At 46.5% G+C, this 14,328-nt stretch overlaps 1 protein-coding gene across 4 annotated transcripts in view; it reads right to left on the bottom strand.

Annotated features, from left to right (window-relative positions):
* Nucleotides 1-14,328, bottom strand: part of HEPACAM (hepatic and glial cell adhesion molecule) — a 1,886,975-nt gene that overhangs the window by 571,223 nt on the left and 1,301,424 nt on the right. The window lies entirely within an intron of this gene.

The following is a 14,328-nucleotide window of genomic DNA, read 5'->3' as shown; positions in this document are numbered from 1 at the left end:
TCCCTTCATCATTGACAAACGAATCACCCCAGTTACGTACCACATTGCTTTACCCTTGAGGGCCGGAGGTACACAAATATATCATGTGAACCGTTTAAAGAAGTGGGAAGAACCCCCCAAACCCAACACCACGGGTATACCAGTGCATCTGGTAACCACCAAAAAACCCATTGATATACCCCCGCTGACCACACAGAAAGCAGAGTCAGAGACAGTGCCCACCGTACACATCCTATCACCTACACAGCATACACAGTTGAGGGCTTTGTTGAGCTCCTTTCCGGGTCTGTTCTCTACTGTCCCTAGTCTAACCTTACTAGTACAACATGATATAGTATCATTAGAAAACAAAGTAGTAAAACAAAACCCTTACCGAATCCCCGCAGCCCGAAGAGAGTCACTAGAGAAAGAGGTGATGACCATGCAACAAGCCCACATTACTGAACCTTCACAGAGCAACTGGTGCTCTCTGGTGGTGATCGTTCCAAAACCCGATGGCAGTCTCCGTTTTTGTATAGATTTCAGACAAGTAAATGCCATAACCAAATTCGAAACCTATCCCATGCCACGCATAGACGAGTTGATTGAAGGACTTGGAAAAGCCTGATATATGTCGACCCTTGATTTAACCAAGGGATATTGGCAGGGCCCCTTGTCCCCTCAGGCCAAAGAAAAAACTGCCTTTTCGACACCCTCTGGTCTCTACCAATTCAGGGTGCTTCCCTTTGGCTGCCACATTTCAGCGTTTGATGGACAGGATTCTACAGCCACACAATGGGTATGCTGCTGCATACCTAGATGACATAGTCATATTTAGCTTCTCGTGGGAAGACCATTTACGCCACTTACGCTCCGTATTTACTGGCATTCAAACAGCAGGACTCACTGTAAACCCAAAGAAATCCTTACTATGCACAGACACCATTCAATATCTGGGATATACAATTCAGGAGGGGCTTATAAAGCCCCAGATGGAAAAAGTAGAGGCGATTAAGGCGATCCCTGCCCCTAAAACTAAACAGGAAGTACGTTCCTTTTTGTGCTTTATCGGTTACTATCGTCGATTTGTTCCGGGTTTCTCCTCTCTGGCCAGCCCCCTTACTGATCTCTTAACAAAAAAACATTCCTCTCACAGACCGCCTGGATCCCAGAACACGAGAACAGCTTTCTTGCCCTACAAAAGGCAATTTGTAGGTCTCCGAAACTACATTGCCCTGACTTCAGCAAAACGTTTATTTTACAAATTGATACCTTTGGACTAGGTCTAGGAGCTGTATTGTCTCAGCCGGACATAAACAATGATCTTAAACCACTCCTTTTTATCAGCAGATAACTTTCCAAATGAGACCCACTACTTCACCATTGAAAAGGAGTGTTTAGCCATCAAATGGGCCATCAAAGCCCTTCAATACTATCTGTTAGGATGTACCTTCCTTGTACTCACCAATAATGCCCCTCTCACTTGGCTGGCGAACAACAAAGACACCAACCCACGTATACTACGTTGGTTCTTAGCCTTGCAACCTTTTTCATTCCAGACCATCCACATGCCAGGTGCGAAACAGGTGTCTGCCGATTATCTGTCACGTCACCCCTCCTATGAATGGCCACAACGCCCATTCCTGAGGGGGGAGATTTGTGAGACGGACGGAAGCAGAACAGACCGGAAATCCCCAGCAGATGGCATCGAACCACCAGCCGAACCGGAAGAGGTTAGCGGTCTAGCTGCAGCCGGGAACATCAGGAAAAATAACTTCTGACACCATTAGAGGAGAAGGTGAAAGGGGATGGAAGGACAGAGCTGCGGGTGGCGACACCGGAGTAGGAGGTGAAAGTACGGAGAGAGGCGATTTGCGGAAAGGCGAGGAGCGGAGAGGCGAGGAGAGGGGAGAAGACGAGGAAGGAAGACGAGGACGAGGAAACCAGAGGAATAGCTTTGTACAGCGCCATCAAGCCCGGCGGCACGCAAGGGAAGGACGCCCCGGGTCCCTTCGCCACAGTCCTGGACACGGGTCATGGCTGAAGGCAAGTTCCTTTGCGGGGGTCGTTTTGGTGGGGGTGGTGGGGAGCCCCTGGGAACTAAGGCATACGTGTGTTTTTTTAATGAGCACACCACGTCGGTTTTCCTCATGTTCCCCTCTCCCTCACTACCCGAGCGGTGTCTGGTGAAGGTAGCACGTTTGGCTAAAAAAACTATAACATAATAGTAACCCCTGGTCATAATTGTGTTTCCTTTTCCTAACCTACGAACCGCAGGAGTCATCAGATACACCCAGAGCCCCAAGACCCTAGAGCCTGAAGTGGAGAGCAAGAGGGACCGTGGACCACTCGGTGTTGACAGTGCCTTGCAAGACTGCATATCTGTTCTGTTCTACAACATTGTGTTTGTTAATCTGGAAACAAAAAGTGGGAAACTCACTAAATAAACACCTTGCTACAATACCTAACGCTCTTCCTTGGTCCCTTCTGTGCAACCACTACAGCGTGTTTGTGTATGGAGCGCACGTTGAGGAGGATGCATTTTAGGGTGTCGCCGTTGCTGGCGTCTGCAGTGTTGGATGTAGGGGTGGCGGTGAGGGTCTGGCGGCAGTGGAGACAGGAGAACTGGCCGTGGGTCATGTTTGGCGTGGCCTGTTGGCATTCTCTAAGTCTTCCAGGGTTGAGTGTGAGGCGGGTGGTGGTGTCATAGCGATAGGTAGTGGGAGGTCCAGGGTTCCTGCCACTGGCGGCTGTCGGGTCGCGGACAGGCACAGACTGGCTTGCTTTTGGGGCAACCGCACAGGAGCCGCCATTAAGTAGGGGAGGTGCGAGGGAGGAGCGGTCTCTAATATATGCAGTAACTATTCACAAATCTCAAGGTTTAAGTATAGAGAGAGCTTTTGTAAATATTGGAAGTACTGTGTTCAAAGAGGGAATGGCATACGTTGCATCTCGAGTAAGAACATTATCTGGTTTGTAATTGACTGTTATGCTAATTCAGTTCTGAATGTAATTTTTCATTTACCACTTATTCTTAAGAAATCAAGTGAAAACCATGAAAAAAGATTCTGTTTTGCACTACATCATTTACTTCAACAGTTGCTATAGATACTGCTTCGGGCATTCAACATCTTGTGGATATATGTAGCGGATCAGTGACATTTACTCCCAATACAATAAGATGCACAATAATTTATAATGGTCATGCTGGGAGTATTGGAAGGCAAAGGAATAAACATTGATAATTTATTTGGACTCAGTTACAAATGGGACCATACGTGTGAAGATTGTTTATTTACTTCTACCACTGAAATACATGGAGAAGATTCCTATACTTAACGATATCAGACTGCACAACTGTGTCTTTTAACAAATCGATTAAAACAGCAAATCGAGTTATGATGTGTTCAGAATGTAGATCAGACATGTTGTCTACATTGCACATACATTGATTTGGAAAATATCTAATTTTAATGCTACTTCGTTGTAGATCAGATGGAGCAGAATTACAAACAGAAATTACAAATTTCAGAGCAGGTCAAATATCTATTTTAGTAGGACCTTATACCACACTTGCTATTATTTTTCACGAATGAGCTACTATAACATCTGGACACTATATTTTGTTTTTAACATCTAACAGCGGATGGACACATTGCAATGATACCAACCTGAAATTCATAGCGAGATTGCCTTCCCAGCTAGCTAATTCGTATATGTTATTTCTGCAGCCAAAGTTCTAAGAACATCATGTGGCCTTTTGGGAATGATGTCTTTAAAAACAGAGTGGATTGGATTCTTCCAGTAGTAATTATTAGTGTTTTTATTATTAATTTGCCTTCTGGAAGATTAACTTTAAAAAGCAAGTAGAAGATATGTTTCTTTTCAGTTCTGTACCAGATATAATAGTAATAGTTAATGTTTTAATATCAATGTATGTTGAATAGTAGAGTTTATATACATGGAACAAATGATTAAGAAATTGTAGTGACTGTAAAGCATAGTTGCACATATTGACAATGATGTACTATGCTCTTTTTTTTAATACAATCCATTTGATTGTTTTTTTCCCACTGTTTAATGATCATGCTATGCTCAAACCACCATGTATGGTGAAGTTGTATGTAATCTGAGAACAGTAAAAAGGATGGAAACTGATACTGGTATATATTATAATACAATGTTATTTTTTTTGTAAATGAGATATTAATCTTTTTTTAACATAACATGCTTATCTGTTTCTTTTTCTTTTTGTTCTTAATGTCAATTCCGGATTCACAGATCTCTTTGGTAGGCAGGCCTCATGGAAGCACTTGAATACACAGCTTCATTTCTGGCTGGCCTGTTTAATAAACATAAAGTGATCCATGCAGCTTCTTGTATACATATTTACTGAGGATTCAATGTTAAACAGGTAGTCTGACACGAGTGCTGCAGCTGATCACCCTAACATAAAAATTATACAGTCTATCATAGCCTTCTAATAATTTTGTCACAGCTATGTCAGCAGTCAGTACCAAAAGCACTGATATGTTAGCTAGGAAGGTGTCACACAAGAATTCGAACACACAGCTTCATACCCAAGTGTGAGAAAGTGCCCTCTTTCTTCATGGTTGCCCCCACTTTTTACTGAATTGCTGATGTACTTTGACTGACTGTGCCCTGGGCTCCTGCTAATCAGGTACCCAGGATTTATGTTCTTTCCCTAAAACTGCATTGAAGCCTAAACCCAATTGGCATCACTGGCCACAGGTCAGCCCCTTGTAAATGGTACCACAGGTACCCAGGGCACTGTGACCAGAGAAGGCCTGCAAAGACTGCAGCACTTATTGTGCCACCCTTAGAGGTCCTGTACTGTTACACACACTGCCTTTGCAGGCTGCATGTTTTGGTGCAGAGCAAAGTGAATAGTCTGCATAGCACACATCCCTGGTTGCGAAGCCTATAACCCACTGCCCTGGCATAGACCAGTCACCCCTCTAGCTGGGTGTGCTATACCAGTGGTGAGGGTACAGGTGCATGAGCCCTGTACCCCTACAGTGTCTAAGTCCATTCTTAGATGTTGTAAGTGCAGTGCTGCCATTAAGAGTATATTGTGCTGGGAGCTTGTAATTACAAACTCCACAGCACCATAATAGCTACACTGAAAACTGAGAAATTTGGTATCAAACTTCTAAGCACATTAAACCCACACTGATGCCAGTGTGGATTTAATGAAAAAAGCACACAGAGGGCATCTTATAGATGCCCCTGAAAACTAACCTACCACTAGTCTCTAGGCTGAGTGGCTGCTTTCAGCTGCCACCACCAGACATGTTTCTGGACCCCTGGGTAAAGGGCCTGTTGCTCTCTGGGGCCTGAAACAATGACTAGAGTTCACGAAGGGGAAGCTTCAGCTTTGTGAGCTTCCCCAGGCCACTTGCTGCTCTCAGCAACTGGTCCCCACTTGCTCTGACCCCCACGTTGGGCGGGAGAACCAAGTGAGGCAGAGAGGTGTGCCCACCTCTGCCAACTCCACCCCCCAGGTGGGAGGAGGCGAGGTGAAGCACAACTCTCAGTCCACGCCATCTTGAAGATGGGGGGACTCAGTCAACCAGGGACAGGCTCATGCCTCCCTCCCACTGGAGGAAGGCATAATAGGGGATGTACCCACCTCAGGGAAGGGACCCATTGGTCCCTGCCTTTTACCTACCTGTAACACCCCTAAATCTAGTATTTAGGGGTACCCCTGAACCTTGCTTCATCAGAGAAGAACCTACAAGAAGAAGAAGAAGGACAGAACAGCCGTGCAGCAGCTAACAAGAGGAAGATGCCCACTGACTTGGCCCCAGCCCTACCGGCCTATCTACCCCATGAACCTGCTCCTGCGACATCCCAGTGTGTCCTGCAGCCAGCAACCTCGAAAACCTTGGAGGACCTGCCTGCCTTCAAGCACAAAGACTTTGTCTCCCGTAAACACCGGATTTGTTCATCTGCAACCTCTGGCTCCGGACGGTCACCGCGGGTCCGCGCCACTCTGCACCCATGGTCCATGGTACGAGCTCGAGTGGGCAAACACAACGAGGAGGTCACCCCGGCGATCCTGACCTGAAATCTGGTGACCCCTGACCTGCCTCAAGCCTCCAGCCGACGCCTACAGCCTAATTCCAGAAGACCCCCATAACAGCGACCAGGAGCTGGTAAGAAGATCCGACTCCAAAAGGCACCCCTGCACCCGACACCCCACGGCCTTGTGTGCCCAAACTGGCAGTGCCAAACCAACCCCTAACTTCCCAACTTACCTCAAGAAGTGGTGGTCGCACCCAGAAGACCTTCGTCCCCAAGCCTGCAGTGTCTTTCCAATCCGGAGGTTCTCCATTGAAAATAACAGGGCGTCCAATGTCGAAACAGCACTCTGCACCCGGCCATCCTAGTGCCACTGAGGGTGCACCTTTGGTGCTACTTTGTTTCCCCATTTGCCCTGAGCTAAAGTCCTGGAGCTTTGCAAGTCAGCAGCCACCCACCCGAGGCCCCCTATTCCCCATTGGATAATATTGGGATTGGGCCTCAACACGCTGCACCCGGCCGCCCTAGTGTCTCTGAGGATGTAACCAGAGTGCATCCTTGACCCTGGGGGATCCCTGAGTCTACCCCCAGAACCTCAACTCCTGCTACCAAATACTTACCTCAAAACCAATCACACTATTTTGCTCTATAGGATAACATTGACTATTTTTTCTGTGAAAAGTTTCTAAGAGTGGAGTTTGCGAAACTGAAGAAATTCTTTAAAATTGCATAATCTAACAAAAACGATTTTACTTACCTATTTTCAGGAAATGTCCCAGAGTAGTATCTAGGTATACTACCCTGTGTAAGCCTAGTAATCTCAAAAGTTACTTACCTGCTATTTTACTAAAAAGACTATTCAATTCTATGCACTGCATTTACTAAGTATTGCATTTTTCCACGTCCATACTGTAAATCAAACCAAAGTGCATATACAAGTATCATTCAAACTGTATTTCAATTGCATTACTACTGTGAAGTATTTATTGCTCACCTGTGCCAGGCTTGCTTGGTTCTAGAAAATAAAATAACTAAAAGAATATTTTTATACAAAAACAATTGGTCTGAAGTTCAGTCTTTAAGAGTGTGAATTCATTTGATGACTGAGTGTGTACAACATATGTTTAACACTGTCCTCTGATACTGCCTTACTGCTCGACCACACTACCACAAATAGAGAGCTAGGTTCTATCTAACTTTACCTCTGCCTACGTTTGGGGTTCCACTGGATTCTGTGAACACTATACCTCACTTTGGTATAGTATATACAGAGCCAGCTTCCTACACCAACTGCTTTGTATAATGAGCAGAAAGTGATCCGTTCAGCTTCTACTATACGCATTTAGAGAACATGCAGTGTGAAACAGAGTTCATATGCTATATATAGTTAAAGGCCACTTTATATTTGTTATTTCACCCCTAAAATGCACTGATACACTCATTGAGGTCTTTAGAAAGATGCTGACACTCACAAGAGTGGCATATTATGAGTCAGTGTTTCATTTTCGCTTAGGTCTGGCAATGCGAGCTCTTACTCTCTAATAAAAAAGGTATAGAAAAGTAAAATTTAAAAGATGTTGCCACATGTATTAACCTGTGTCCAAGCCCCTATAAGTCTCTGCAAAGGTACACTGCAAGTATGCTATAGATAGTTAGATGTGTGCTTTAAACTGAAAGTGTACTCTGTAAAGTTTGAATGTCTAACTGCTACAATGTCTCAGGTATGTCTGTACATCTACGTGTAGTCGGACACTTGTGGTGTAGCTGATTACCCTAACTTAAAAGCTATATAGTCTATCATAGCCCTGCACAAATTTAGTCAGAGCTACTTCAGCATTCAGTCCCAGAAGCACAGATGTCTTAGATAGGCAGGCGTCACAGAAGCACTTGAACACACACCTCCATACCTAGCTGCCCTGTATAATGAGCAGATTCTACTATATTCATTTGGAAAGCATGCACTGTGAAACTGTGATAATCTAGTACTTAAAGTTTACTTTATATCTGTCACCTCTCCCTTAAAAAGGTACTAACACACTCCTACAGGTCTTTGAAAACATTCTGGCACTCACAAGAGTAACATAAGGAGTCAGTAGTTCATTGTGGCTTAGGCCTGACATTGCAAGCTCTAAGGGCCATATGTAGGTAAATTTAATTTACCGATTCATAAATACCTATTTTTACCGAATCGGTATTTATGAATCGGTAAGTTATATGTAGGTAAACATTCGGTAATTATTACCGAATCGGTAACAATCGGTATTCAAGAATCGGAATTTACCGATTCGGTAAATACCGAAGTGTTAATTACCGAATCGGAAAATACCGAAGTGGTTTTTACCGAATCGGTAAATACCGAATCGGTAGTTACCGAATCAGCAATTCAAAAACACATGACTGGATGAATCAGCCAATCCTGTGCAACCAAACCCCACCCAACCAGGAAGTGGCCACACCCAGGCAGGTGCACACAATCAACAGACTCTGGAGAGGCTGGGAGTGCAGAGGAGAGCCAGGGAGCCAGTGCCTGATTGTGAAGCTCAAACTCACAATGTCCAGCCAGGAGACACAGAGAGATGGAGGGGAAAGGAGGAGAAAGCAAAAATGTAGCCCTAAGGAACTGCAGGTACTAGTGGAGGAGGTGGTCAAGCAGCACCAGAAGCTGTTTGGGAAGCAGTCCCTGCAAGTGCCTGAGTCGGAGAAGCGTAACATCTGTCTGGGAATCCAAGCGCAGGTCAATGCAATTGGAGTGACCCCCAGGGACATAGAGGTGCTGAAAAAGCGCTGGTACGACCTACGGATCGTCACGAAGAGGAAGATGGGGGAGCTGCGGAAAGAGGCCAGCCGCACAGGAGGTGGTAGGAACAGGGCACCTGCCCTTACAGAACTGGAGGAGCTGGTGGAGTCCACAATAGAGCCCGAGAGTGTCGTGGGGATTGGGGATGCCGACAGCTCTGCTAGAGCCGCCACCCAACAAGGTAAGACGCATGCACAGCAATGTTGCCCCCCCTACCCCTATCCCACATCCCCAATTGTGAAATGAGTATCCCACTCCAGTCCATGTGTTAGTGCATACTGGCAATGCATTATGGGAGATGTAGTCTGGGAAACCCCAACCATGAACTGAATAGCAGAGAACAACAAGGCATGTTACACACATTAGCAAAAAGCAGGCAGAGGACAATGAGAGAGTGTTACAGAAATGTATTGTGATGCTTGCAATGCAGGGCTTCAGGTACACTGAGCTGATGTTGCATTTCTGTCCACAGATGATACATTGAGCAGGACTGCACATGCAACGGGAGAGAGGGCACACCGGCAAGACAGTTCAGGGAAGGCCAGCACAAGTTCTGCCCAGAGATCAGTACCACATGCAGCCTCACCACCACAGCCAGCATCACCACCACAGCCAGAATCACCACCACAGCCAGCATCACCACTCATGCTGGAGTCACCGGCATCATCACCGCCTGCATTGGTCAGGTCGAGGAGGCGTGCTGCTTCCAGGTTGCAAGTGTTGGAGTCCTCATCTGACGACTGCAGGGGGCCGGAGCCAACCACTGTGCCTCTGGATGGTAGCCTTGCCACTGTGCCCTCCACCTCAGAGGGAGCACACACAGGTGGCAGACGTCGCCGCAGGTCTCGCGTGCAGAGTTCACCAGCCCATGGTGAGAGCCATTGAGTGTTCTCGGGGCTCGAGGGCACCATGTTAAAGATACAGCGCCTACAAACAAAGGCAATGACGTCAGTTCAGCGCCAAATGCGGGGACTGAAAGCTACATTTGAAAATATGGACAGGGGCATCAGCGCTATGGCGGTGGGAATGAGTGAGATGGCTGCGGGCATGCGGGACATGTCCCAGTCCGTCATGCTGCTGTGCAGCAAGTATGATGCGGACAGAGCTGCACGGCGCCGGGAACGGCAGAGGAGAGATAACCATACGAGGGCACTCAACCGGCTGGCAACTGCCACTTCGCTGCTCTGCAGGCGCTGTGTGGCTATGCAGGAGGGCCTGACGCACTGCAGCAATGACGTTTCAAGGGAGATGGTGCAGGTCACCAGTGCACTGGAAGTGCTACTGACAAGCCAGGCGGCCACAACTGGTGCTGGGGATGCTGTGGAAAGCATAGACACCAGCAGCAGAAGCAGCATTACCCCCCCTGTCCCAGCTACACGGAGGAGCAGTAGGCGGCATGGGGCTGCCACTAGTGAGGATGCACAATCCATGGCATCCCACACTGTAGTGCGTGCTCGCAAACACTAATGCAGCACGGTATAGCCTAAGACAATTGGGTGTAGTAACCCTGGACTTGCAAGTAGTCATTACACAATGTTGAGATGACAGCTTTTTCTTTTTGTTGTGGCGTAGTGCCGCATAATTAAACTACGTCATGACATCCAACAACTGGCTGTGTCCCCTTACTTACTCAGAAATAGTTGCATGTGATCTTTGCCCGTCTCTCTCTCCCATCTGTTGCTGTTGGCACTCCAGCTGCGTTGGCCTCTGGCTGTACTGACTCATCATCATTGTCCTCAAAATCAGTTAGTTCCACCTCTGTACCTCTCTTTGTGGCAAGGTTGTGCAGCATTGCACAAGTGGCAATGATCTTGCAGCAGATGATGGGGGTGTACTGGCGTGCGTCTCCGCTTTTGTGGAGGCAGCAGAACCTGCTTTTCAATAGTCCAAACGTGCGCTCCACCACGTTGCGTGTAGATTTGTGTGCCACATTATATCGTCTCTCACTCTGGGTTGATGGGTGTAGGTAGGGAGTGAGGATGAATGACCGCACGGCATATGCACTGTCGCCTAGGTGAGTGTGAGAGAACCATCAGTCACATGCCTCAATACACAATGATTTGCACTAAGTATAATGGTGCGTCACTGTTACTTACCTAGCAGGTATCCTTCTCCAAATTCTCCCGCAAGCAGTCGTGTGTAGATCCCACTGTTCTGGAAGATGAAGGAGTCGTGGGTGCTCCCAGGAAACTTAGCTACGATATCAGTGATGATGTTCCCTGCATCGCAGATTACCTGCACATTGATGGAGTGGGTGGACTTTCTGTTCCTGTAGATGTGCTCAGTGGCAGCTGGTGGGCAGATTGGAATGTGTGTGCCATCAATACAGCCTATGACATGCGGGAACTGTGCCATGTGATAAAAGTCTGTTTTGGTTTTCTGCAGTTCAGCCTGTGTGTTTGGGAAGCTGATGTAGTGGTGCATTCTCTGCATCATGGCATCCAGGAACTTCCTGAAGAAACGGGACAGGCAACTCTGGGATACACCGCCCACCGCAGCTATCACCCCCTGGTAACTGCCAGATGCAAGTAGATGTAGGCTGCAGAGAACCTGCACATGTGGTGGTATGGCATGCGCCCTTCTTGTTGGCTGGTCCAGGAGTGGGTGCAGGTCCCTTATCAGGTCCATGATGGTTTGTGGGTGTAGCCTGTACCTTTCATGTATCTCTGCCTCAGTCTGTTGGAAGAGTGTGATGCGCTGTCTGTAAATGCGTTCCTCCCGTCTCCAAATCCTCAGACCTGCTGCCTGTAGACGTAGGCGTCTTGCAATGGCATACAGAGCGGCCAAGTTGTCGACGCTGTTGCATTTTGGGATTGCTTATATGCACTGTTGATGCTTACCACCTGCTTTCAATCTGTGTTAATTACAGAATTTCATGGATTTCTTAAATACCGAATTTACCTACATCTCTTTTCTCGTTTTACCACTTCATATTTACCGATTCGGAAAATATTGATTCGGTAAATATGAATCGGTATTTTTGAATTCGGTAAATATGAATCGGTATTTACCAATTCATTTTTACCGAAAACTTGTTTTTGGCCTCCTACATCTCACTTGACTGAATACCGGTCGGTAACGGGATATTTACCGAATTTCGGCCGTTACCGACCGGTATTTAGCTACCTACATATGGCCCTAAGTCTCTAATCAAACTGGTTGAAAAAAATGAGGTTCAAGAGATGTTGCCATATGTATTAACCTGTATTCTAGGCCATGTAAGTGTCTGCAAAGGTACGCTTCAAGGAGGCCATAGATAGTGATGTCTATGCTAGAAGCTGAAAACGTAGTTTGGTAAATTTAATTTCTGACCTGTTTCTTATTAGGCATATCTATAGCTGTACATGTAGTTAATACGTATGGTTCAAATGATTATCCTAATTTCAAAACTATATAGTCTATCGTAATCCTTGTTAAATATTGACAGAGCTACTTTACCTTTCAGTCCCAGAACCACACATCTCTTTTGTAAGTAGGCCACATGGAAGCATTTGAACATATACGTTCATACACCACTGTCTTCTATGGTAACCAGAAAGTGATACATGCTGGGTATTCTACACTCATTTATGAAACATGTGCTCTAAAACACAGGTAGTCTAGTGCGTCTGAGCTAGTTTACATGTGTCATATCACCCCTAAAAGGGGCTGACACACTCATTGAGATCTCTAGAGAGATTTTATTTATTTATTTATTTAAGTGTTTTATAGAGTGCGAACCAGACCCGTGAAGGTATCAAAGCGCTTTACAGGATTGACAGGTGGTATACAAAAGACTCAGGAAGGGAGGGAGCCATTGGGATAAAGACAGGTAGAAACAATATATAGGGAAAACAAACAGTCTCAATACCCGGATACATTTGGGATAAGAACAAGTCGATACATTGAACAAGAAAAAAAGCAGTCTCAAATCAGTCTCAAGCAGTCTCAAATCCCAGGTGGGATGCCCGGAATAGCCGGGTAATGCCGTAGCGGTAGATGGAACCAGGTCGCGGAGGTGATTGTAATGTGAGCGTTAGGAGAGGAATTAGCCCATTAGGAAAGTTTTGGCCTCCTTTTTGAAGCGCGCCAAAGACGATAGTCTTCTGATGGCGGGCGGGAGTGAGCTCCATATTCTTGGGGCAGCCACTGAGAAGGACTAATTGTTCATTTTTTTTTCTGAAGCGTGCGGGTTGGAGCAAAATGTCTCTGGCAGACCGGGAGTTTCTGGCTCCTCTGGATATCACGTGTTTCTGGGCAAGAAATGCAGGGGACTTGGAGTAAAGGGCCTTGTGGGTGATGAAAGCCAGCTTAAATTGGTTTCTGGCCACAAGAGGAAGCCAGTTCAGAGCTTTAAGGTGGGGCGAGATGTGGTCAAATTTCTTTGAACCAGTTAGGAGTCTGGCGGCAGCGTTGAGGCAGGCTTTAAAAGGGGCCAGAGAGTTCTTGGGTAGACCTGCGAGGGTAGAGCATCCATATTCTAGTCTGGAGATGACTAGTATTTGAATTGCCGTTTTTAGGTCTGGAGTGTCGAGGAGAGGTTTAATGTTTCTAAGGTAGCTCAGGTGAAATCTGGCAGTTTTGGCCATCAAGTTGATATGGCCACACATGTTCAGGCTGCCATCTAGGGTAACTCCAAGGGATTTTGCAGAGTCCACAATGGTAGGAGAGCAGTTTAGCGCTGTGATAGCCTTGATCCATTCTTGAATATCTGGATTGGTTTTGGGTGGTGAGATTAGAAGGAACTCAGTTTGTTTTGCGTTGAGTTTGAGCTGGTTAGAGGTGAGCCAGTGAACAGTCAGCTTCAAGGGCTCATTCAGGGAGAGCAAGTCCTCAGAAGAAGTGATTTTAAAGTAGATCTGTGTGTCATCGGCATACATGTGGTAGGAGATATTGGCGGTGCATAGCACCTCTGAGAGCAGTTCAAGGTAAAGATTGAAGAGGGTAGGGGACAGGGTTGATCCTTGGGGGACTCCAACCATGATCGGAGAGGGAGCGGATAGGTTGCCGTTGATCAGGACTCTCTGTGAGCGATTCTGGAGGAAGGACCTAAACCATTCAAGAACTGTGCCATCCAGGCCCATCCTGAGTTTGAGGCATTTAAAGAGTGTTTCGTGGTTAACCGTATCGAAATCCGAGGATAGGTCAAGGAGGATTAGGAGACAAGTTTTGCCTTGGTCAAGGGCTTAGTGGGCATCATCCACGATGTGGAGGAGGGTGGTTTCCGTGCTGTGTCCAGGTCTGAACCTGGATTGGAAGTCATCTAGTAGGTGGAAGTTAATGGTGAGTAAGCTCAGCTGCTGTTGCACACATTTCTCCAGAGCTTTAGCTAGGAATGGGATGTTAGAAATAGGTCTGTAGTTGTCAGGGAAAGCAGGATCTAGTGCAGGATTTTTTAAGATGGGGACGACGTTGCCAGCTTTAAGAGAGTCAGGTATCGATCACTGTAGGAGGGAAGCGTTGATTATTGCAGTCTAAGAAGGGATGATAGGTTGTGAGGCGGTGGCTAAGCAGTTAGATGGGAGAGG

Source organism: Triturus cristatus, chromosome 3_1 (genome assembly GCF_964204655.1).
Source record: "Triturus cristatus chromosome 3_1, aTriCri1.1, whole genome shotgun sequence".
NCBI lineage: Eukaryota > Metazoa > Chordata > Amphibia > Caudata > Salamandridae > Triturus > Triturus cristatus.
The sequence above is the reverse complement of the archived record's forward strand: the minus strand, read 5'-3'. Positions and strand labels throughout refer to the sequence as shown.